We start from the raw sequence: 9418 nt of genomic DNA on the forward strand, positions 1-9418 counted from the left end.
CTGTCCAAAAAAATGAGTTACATTCACAAGAGTGCAGAGAAGTGCAAATGTCCACTCTTGCTCCAAGGTTGGCTTCTTTCACATCATGGGGGACCCATTTTCCAAGTTTTTACACCTTTCCAAACTGTTACAGATGACAGTTTGGTTGAATTAAGCTTCAGTGCTAGTTCTTCAACTGTTACAGCACAATCTTCATCAAGTGCAGCCAGCAGCAAGTCATCATTAAATTCAACAGAACGATCTGAAAGTGGCACATCACTTAAGCTGTAATCACCTGATCTGAACTTCTGAAACCACCTTCAAAATTTTCTTTCATTCAGAGACTCTGCACCATAAACACCTTGAATGTTTCATGTAGTTTCTGCTGCACTATTGCCTTTTTTAAACTCATAAAGCACTGTATGCTCAAAGTGCTTCTCAGACACATCCATCTTCAAAAGGGTTTTTTGATTAATTATTTGAAAAAGTGGAGTTTGGTTAGTTTCTTTTACTTGTCTGAATATTTTTACACATGTTCTACTACATATTTTAGTCATTAAAGCTTTCTATAAAGACAGAAATGATGACGTACTTTTTGTATTAAATTTTCGGACATTACATATTGGATGACCTGATATAAGAAAACCACATTTTCAGTAAATTATCTGAAAAAATGTAACTATTATACTAAGTGTACTTCTGCAGGATCCCTGAAAGTGTTCTGCTTCAAGAGTAAATAAAATCAAAAGTCGGAGTAACAAATATTTTTATTTCTTGTCATGAAGTTCATACGTCATGCTGCGTTGTAGTCTACAGGGTACATAATTCTTCTCGTGATTCATGGCACTCGTACATTTTACTGACGTCACGACAGTACAAATTGCAATGTTAAGCGTTCTTCACGTGGTGTCATTTTAGTGTCTACTGACTGACTGATAAACAACACATTACACTATAGTAGTTAAAATAGGTGATTAATTCAGTCTGCCTTTGGTCTTCTGTTGGAGAAATTATTAATAAATACAATTATTGGTACTACACAAATCGCTTTGGTTGAACCGGATATTCAAGAACGCAAGTTCAATAACTGTTGTAGTGAATGACAAAATTGCAACAATAGGAAGAAATCATATCTCTAGTCAGCAACAGTATATAGAAAGTTTATATTGGGTTTATCAAATCCTAATTACTTAAACGTAGTCATGGATTATAACTAATCTATATTATTTTGGCACATAAGATAGATTCTAGGTGGGAACACCTGCGAACGTGAGAATGAAAAGGAGGTTACTTGTATTCATAACAGTGTAAGTTGAGGAAGGAATATATTTTTTTGGTAGAAGCCCTTATGTTACGAATTGTGTACAGGTCTTAAAAGTAGATCATATTTCTCAATTTGAGAGGGGTGGGTTTGACAAATATCTAAGTTTTCACAGTTCAATCCAGATTCACACATAATATGTTTGTCTCTCTTGAAACTCTGTTGATCTCACAATACTGCAATGTCAAACTTCAGCAACAGACTAGTGGATCAATAGCTAGATCTTTTCTTCTGATACACATACCAAACTTTCTTGATTTGTCAGTAATATAACGCTGTCCACTTTAACAACAGAGTAGTGGACCAACAGATAGATCTGTTCTCCTGATACACATACCAGATTTTCTTGATTTATCAGTAATATAATGTTGTCCACTTTAACAACAGAGTAGTAGACCAACGGAAAAATCTGTTCCCCGAACCATCATACCCGAATTTTTTTTTATCAGTAATATAGCATTTACTTCAACAAGAAACTAGTGGTTCAATAGATAAGTCTATTCCTTTGATACACATACCCAAATGATTTGATATATTCGTACTGTAAAGTGTACTTTAACAACAGCTCAGATAGATAGTATTTCTATATCTGACGTAAAGTTAAGTGAATAACAATATACGATATTTATTAATATGTCATAATACTATGTGACCAATTTATAAAAACAGAATATCAGCTGAACAAGTTTCCTCGGATAATGTTTACAATTATTTTTGGCAATAAATTTCCTACCTTTTTTCGCACCCCCCGTTAGTACAACGGTAAGCCTACGGATTTACAACGCTATAATCAGGGGTTCGATTCTCCTCGGTGGGTTTAGCAGATGGCTCGATGTGGTCTTGCAATAAGAAAACACACAAACACCCTACTTTTTGCACTGTTAACACTATCTAAAGGGTAGAGGTTTTCCAAGAGTCTCGTTCTTGATCTCGTGCACGAGACTCATTTAATTTGTTAGGAAGGCAAACAAAACGTGTGTAAACATTCAAACAGCCAGGTGTATGATTTGAGTAGATATTTTCACTTCCAAGAAACACGAGATCGAACACATGATTCAACAAACTAACCCTGAAATCGTTATAATAATTGAAACACTTCGGTGTAAAAAGTCCCCCGCTGGTACAGTGGTAAGTCTACGGATTTACAACGCTAAAATCAGAGGTTCGATTACCCTCGGTGGACTCAGCAGATAGCTCCATGTGGCTTTACACACACGGTATGTAAAAGTAACAGATTTAAAATACATGGCTACTCAACTATCTAAAAAGATAGAATTAATAATATCAATAAAAACAGGTGAATAGCCCTGTTACATAAATCAAATCTATCAGTAATAGAAATTCAAATGAGTAGTAATAATAAATACATAATAACCGATATTCTTTTAAATAATCAATCAAGTGTTACCATAGCTGGAATATATTGTTCACCAAATAAACGACTAGACTTAAATTTACTGAACAACATATTTTACTACAATCAAAATGCCATCTTAATACGAGATTTAAATAGGAAACATACTAATTTTAGGTGCAACTCTACAAATGCTAACGGAAGACAACTATCACAATTTATAGACAAAAACAATATAGCCTTGTTAAACGATGCCACACTGACGTATACCAAGTATGCCTCAATTAGCTGTGACACTAGATTTATGCCTGAGCTCATACAACATGAGCTAAAAATTAGAAAATTTTAATGTGGGAAAAGATGTTGATAGTGCTCACCTACCAATCTGGTGTGTCTTCGATTTCACCCCCTATAAAAATATAACCCACACAAAAGAAAATTTCAGTTACAAAAAGCAAATTTGTAAGAATACCAAAAAGTACTAGACGATTTACTTACCACCCATCAAAATTATTCAAACAGCCAAAAACCAATCCGAAATAGATAACTACTGTTAAATAATCACGGAGTGCCTTCAAAAAGCGGCCATACAAACAATACCATTACAACAATACAAAACAATAACCAAAGGTTGGAAACCACACACCCAACTAATAATACTAATTAAGTAAATAAGACAAGTAAGAAGAAAATTTATGGAAACAAGAGACAGAGAAATAAAAGCACAACTAAACGTAATAAGAAATAAAATTCTAACGGAAGTTAAATTATTAAAACAAGAAAAATGGGACAATTTTTGCTCCCAATTAAATGAAAAAACAGATCCTAAAAATTCTGGTCACACCTAAAAATATTCACAAATGCAGACAATGCAACAAGAAGATTCCCAACACTAAAACACAACAACGCCATAACACACATAAATGTAGAAAAAGTAGAGGCCTTCAAACAATACTTACAAAACTCATAATGACCCAGACATGATTACACATTTCTATAGTAAAGTAAAGAACTACATAATGAATAATATAGAATTATTTAAACCGTACTTCTAGCTAACATAAATGAGAGAAACGTCAACACAGTAAACGACTCCACAATCACGATGTTGACAAAGAAAATAACTGAAATGGAACTCAGAGAAACAATAAAAAAGACTTAACAAAACTACGAGAGAAGATGGCATACAAGCCATCCTCCATTAAAAAAAGGCACTTCGAAATTATTTCAACACATTATGGCAATTTTCAACCTGTCATTAATATCTGGATATATTCCAGTTTTGTTGGAAGCACACAAACGTATTAATGTCCCGTAAAGAAGGAAAGCCAGTTAACGAATCAAATAGCGACCGTCTACTTAGCCTGACCAGCTGTGTAGGCAAAATTCTCTAACCAATAACCAGCAAGAGACTCTCCACATTCCTGGAGATAACATCAAAGTTACCTGAAGTGCAGAATGGATTCAGAAAATTCAGACAAACAACCGATCACTTAGTTAGACTAACTGAATCAATAGTAGATAGCTTTAATAAAAAATACTGCACTGTCACATGCTTTCTTTATATTGAGAAAACTTTCGACACTGCATGACACAATGGTCTCTGGTTCCGAACAACAGAAATAGAATTACCGCGTGGAATTATTCGCTGGCTCTCAACAAAACAGAAAATGTAGAATAAATATTGAGGGAATCTTCTCAAAGTTATTTACTTCAGTGGCAGGTGTCCCTCAGGGAAGGGTGGTTAGCCCTATACCCTTCATCATGTATGCTAACAATATGCTTCTGATCGATCCAAATCATGGACATTCGTCTTTGTTCGCTGAGGTTGCAGTTTGATGAAGTACCCCATGCCATCAATAGCAGCTACAAATATGCAACCCAAATAAAACATAATAAGTGAATAGGGTCAAAAATATAGAATTAAAATAAACATAAAATCCTAACTAGTGGTTTTCATAAAATTAACCAAATACAAAAACCTGAGTCATATATGAACGGAATACTTTTCAGACTGCTACATCTAGTATTAACGTAAGACTCAAAATTAACATGGATAAACCACTTAAATAATATTAGAAACAAAATATGGCGAAGAACAAACTGTGCTAGGAACCTAACTGGTAAAAACAGTGGAGCAACAACTGACAACATATTAAAAATTTACAAAACATATATCCAACTTGTAATTGACTACGCAGACCCAGCATATATAAACGTAACAAAAAAATTAGTACAAACCAAATTACAAACAACACAAAACACACTACTCACAAGAGCATATAAAGTCCCTAGAACAACTTCCTCTGTAAACAGTAACAGATAGACTCCTACATAGTACACTAAATTATTTCGAATAAAATTGGAGAAAAAAATGGCTTATTATATGAACTAGACAGATTCTGTATACGTGATGAAGACAGTCCTTAACACCTTTTCCCAATATATATAAGAAATAAAAATAGGCCACCAAATTACTAAACTAAAGCCTACAAAGTTTCAGACTTAATTAACCTGTTCAGTGCCGTAGACGAGATAACTCGTCCAAGCCGATCGGAAACACAGTGCCACGGACGAGTTAATTGGTTCTCAATAATACCTAACTTCAACGCTAGATGTCAGCACCATACATGCATTTGACCTACTTACAAATTATTTCACTTTGGATCCAAAATGGCGTCACGAAAAAGGTTACAAAATGAATAAGCATTAGAGTTGTAGTGTAGCAGGTGAAATACTTGGCAGTCAACAGGTTAAAAAGGTTGTAGGGTATTTATCTCAATATTCTTGATTTAAGCCTATAACAATTGAAAGTGTAAAGGATTACGAAACTTTGAGAAGTTTACACAAATTTATATGTAGATAATATTTGCACATTGTTCTGAGAGGGGCCGAAGTAAATGCGGGTTACTCTGGCCCTCATGTAGTATTTATAAATGTGTTTATCAGAAACTGTAGTAACTCACTGGTAAGTCTACGGATTTACAACGCTAAAATCAGAGGCTCGATTCTCCTCACTAGACTCAGCAGATAGCCTAATATGGCATTGTTATAAAAAACAACATAGAAACTGTATATCAACGCAAAGGAGAGAGAAAGAGGTCAAAAGAACCTGACTCTCACGGGTCTTTATACCTAAATACTGACAAAGAAGAAGTAGATATTTTCAACTAGCCAGGTATACTGTAGTATGTGTTGTTACTAGTCACAGTTAGACACCGAAATGTTGTCTTACAACAGTGTTATTGTAAAGTGTGCTGTCACAGTTGGATACCACAATGTTGTCTAACACCAGTATCATAATATAATGGAATTCTTGCTTATATGATACTGGAAAAACGTTTTTATTAAGCAATGTACAACCCGCGATCTCACTAAATGTTTATGTTGTTTGCATGTAGATTTGCAAGAGGTGTCAAGATTTTCTCGTTTTGCCTCTGTTTCCCATCATAATCATTCAACTGTATAAAACTGTTTATTTCCCGATTTAAATGTACACATACAGTAAAGGTGGTATTTATATATAATAGTGGTATTCACTACGGTAAAGGTGACATTTACATATTATAGAGGTATTCATTACAGTAAAGGTAATATTTACATATTACAGAGGTATTCTATACAGTAAGGGTGATATTTACATATTATAGTGATATTCACTAAAGTAAATGCAATATTTACATATTATAATGGTATTCATTACAGTAAAGGCGATATTTACATATTATAGTGGTATTCACTAGTGTAAAGGGGATATTTACATATTATAATTGTATTCACTACAGTAAAGGTGATATTTACATATTTCGATGATATACACTACAGTAAAGGTGACATTTACATATTATAGTGGTATTCACTACAGTAAAGGCAATATTTACATATTATAGTGGTATCTGTGCTTTCTGAGTTCCCTTACGTAGTTGTGAAAATTGTGGCACATGTAAAAAAACTCCCTCTCGTGTTCCATCATTCTTTACAGATGTTATACAAGAGAACATTTAATTTCTATTTAAGTTTTCACTGGTAGTATGGCGGTAGTTTTAAATAGTGTGTTCTTTACCTGCTTGTAAATAAAACATTCCACTCATGATGTTGCTGATAATTTCCATGTTCAACAAGTGTGTGATTAAAGATCTCTTCATTTTCTGGATTATTGAATAATTCTATTTTAAGACTCCTAATGAATAACGTGAGGTGACATAACAAAACAATATTAAATGTTTTATCAAACGTGTTATAGAAGATGCACTGGACAGATATGGACAATAGTTTAAAATTGTGTGTCGTAGGATGCTGTTTACTAACTATCTTCCCTCTGATCAACAGTTTAAAATTGTGAGTGATAGAATGTTGTTGATCGACTGTCTTTCCTCTGGCCAGTAATTTAACACTGGTAGGATGTCATTGATTGACTATCTTCCCTCTGGCCAATAGTTTGGCACTGGGGGTGGTGGAATGCTGTTGATTAAATGTCTTCCTTCTTCAGCATTTGTTTTTGTCTGCAACGATCTTCCTGTTTAAGAACTTCCCAGATTGAGAATTAACGAAGAAGCGAACAAGTTCTACAAATATTTCAAAGTAAATGTACATGAACCGTTAAATTTGAGTTGTGTTTTGAAGTCGTTAATTTTAAATGTAGGAGCTGTGATAGAACACGTGTTTGTAGATAATCGTGCAGGATATTGGATATGCTACACACGTTGTTAAAGTTTCGAAGACGACGTTTTGACAACTCCACATGCAAAAAATAAATACTATACAAATAACGTTTGATTCTGTGTGAATAATATGTAAGTCAGCATTAATCCCATTCATATAAGGCAACAAATTCACAGTCAAAAAAAAAAAAAAAAAACGCAAAAAAAAACAATATTGTGAAGATAGAAAACATTACAATATATTTTTAAAGGAATAAAAGTATTTCAAAACGTCCGCCGGTGGGACAACGGTAAGTCGTAGACTTCCAACGCTGAAAGCCAGGATTCGATTCCTGGCGGTGCATGTAGGAAATGATGGTCCTATGTGACTTTTTTCTAAAACATAAATAATTTCTAATATTCACCCGACTGTTTCTAATATACAGAATATAAATAAGAAATCAACGATAAACAACATAAAATGTTTCTTTAATTCATCTGAAATGTCCACTTATAAGAAATCTTATTGACCCTACATATATGCACCGACAGAATATAAAATACAAAACTGCTTGATAAACAGTTGTCTGCCCCTTGTTTACAGGAGTAATACATTATCTGTAAATACCCGAAACCTTTCTTGGTGTTTAACTTAACAATGAACTAACAGTGCACCAGATTAACGTTCATACCAGCTCACCTGATCGACTCCTTCACTAATATTGTTTCATTCTCTATGGAGAACAGTCGCCAAAAGAAACATCAACGTACTGCACACAGTCTCCTAACTTGTTTAAAAAAGACCAAGAACGCTACTACACAGACTCAGCTTTCTAATATTGTTTCTAACTTGTTGGTATAGTAATTCACACTTTTGCATACACAGGTTGGTATCCAGTCCTGTACTTGACTTGTTATCAGGCTTGAAGCAGCTGCTCAGTGACGTCACCAGAGATGGAGCCACCTTTCGCTATGACTATTCAGACTAGAAAGCTAACCAGTCTACAATGAGTTGTAATGTTAGCTTTGCGTAATTGGAGAACTTCCTCTGCAACCTCGAATAACGAGATGAGAACTACAGAGAAAAAGATGTTAGAAACCTTTTAACCTAAGTTAGAGCCTGTTTGAGTGAGTCAACTTTACACTAGGGCTTCAAAACAACTAGATAGTTGTGACCAAATAAAAGTATGTCATTAAAGACGAGAAATGCGCGGAATATGAAATGTATATAGAAGAGACTGATCTTTTGTAGAGAACAAAATAACAGTAATCATGATCTTAAAGTGAAGCCAGCTATTAGTAACTTTGGAAGAGTTCCACTAATTAAACCGGCCTCTACTGCAACTTTTGAACACTAGAACCATCACGACAATATTGCACGTGTTCTCCAGTGGAACTAATGTGTTAAGTTTCTTGGATTATTGTAACAATAGCTTACTTCATTCAACTGCGTTATAACCAAACACTTTAATATATGTCTCAGTGATATCTATATTTGTCAAATCCATAATCCGTATTCTTCAGAATTTCAGAATTCCACACATTTTTAACATGCTTGATATGACTTAAATTTGTTCTATAGAGAAGCTTCACTTTCAAGCGAGAGAAGAGCCATGCTTATACAAGGCATAGAAACCCAAATGTTACCGTATTTTCATTTCTCCTGCCAACAACAAGTGACAAACGGTACCAACTGGTCTGGTCACTCAGCCCTAAGTACACCTCTGTATCTATGTACAATCATGTGAAAAAGTTAGGACACCTTATGAAAGCCTGTGTATTTTTGTAACATTTTTGGATATATAGATATTTAATCTCAATTTCAAAAATACTGAGAGGTTATAGGAATATAACTAAACAATTAAAACTGAAGAAAAGACTTTTCAAGATCTTCTGTAAATGTAATTCTACAAAAATGCATCTTCTAACTGAGGAAAAGGTTAGGACACCCTACCCCCTAATAGCTAGTGTTACCCCCTTTGGCTGAAATAACTGCAGTGAGACGCTTCTTGTAGCCATCTACCAGTTTCTGACATCGGTCTGAAGGAAGTTTGTCCCACTCCTCAATGCAGAATTCTGTCAGCTGTGAGATGTTTGAGGGGTTTCTAGTATGTGCAGCACGTT

General features: G+C 34.4%; 1 protein-coding gene across 9 annotated transcripts in view; it reads right to left on the minus strand.

The window, feature by feature from the left end:
* The window catches only part of LOC143257174 (epidermal growth factor receptor kinase substrate 8-like protein 2), a 64245-nt gene extending 56102 nt beyond the window's left edge, over positions 1-8143 (minus strand). For 3 of the 9 annotated variants that reach the window (XM_076515529.1, XM_076515524.1, XM_076515523.1), the window contains exon 1: positions 7995-8143. The gene's annotated coding sequence lies outside the window, so the exon portion shown is untranslated. Of the gene's footprint in view, positions 1-2033; positions 2191-7994 lie in introns of those variants that run through there. The other 6 variants (XM_076515528.1, XM_076515522.1, XM_076515521.1 and 3 more) reach the window with 3 other exon arrangements.
* Positions 8144-9418: the final 1275 nt, after the last annotated feature.

Source organism: Tachypleus tridentatus, chromosome 7 (genome assembly GCF_004210375.1).
Source record: "Tachypleus tridentatus isolate NWPU-2018 chromosome 7, ASM421037v1, whole genome shotgun sequence".
In the NCBI taxonomy this organism is placed as follows: Eukaryota; Metazoa; Arthropoda; class Merostomata; order Xiphosura; family Limulidae; genus Tachypleus; species Tachypleus tridentatus.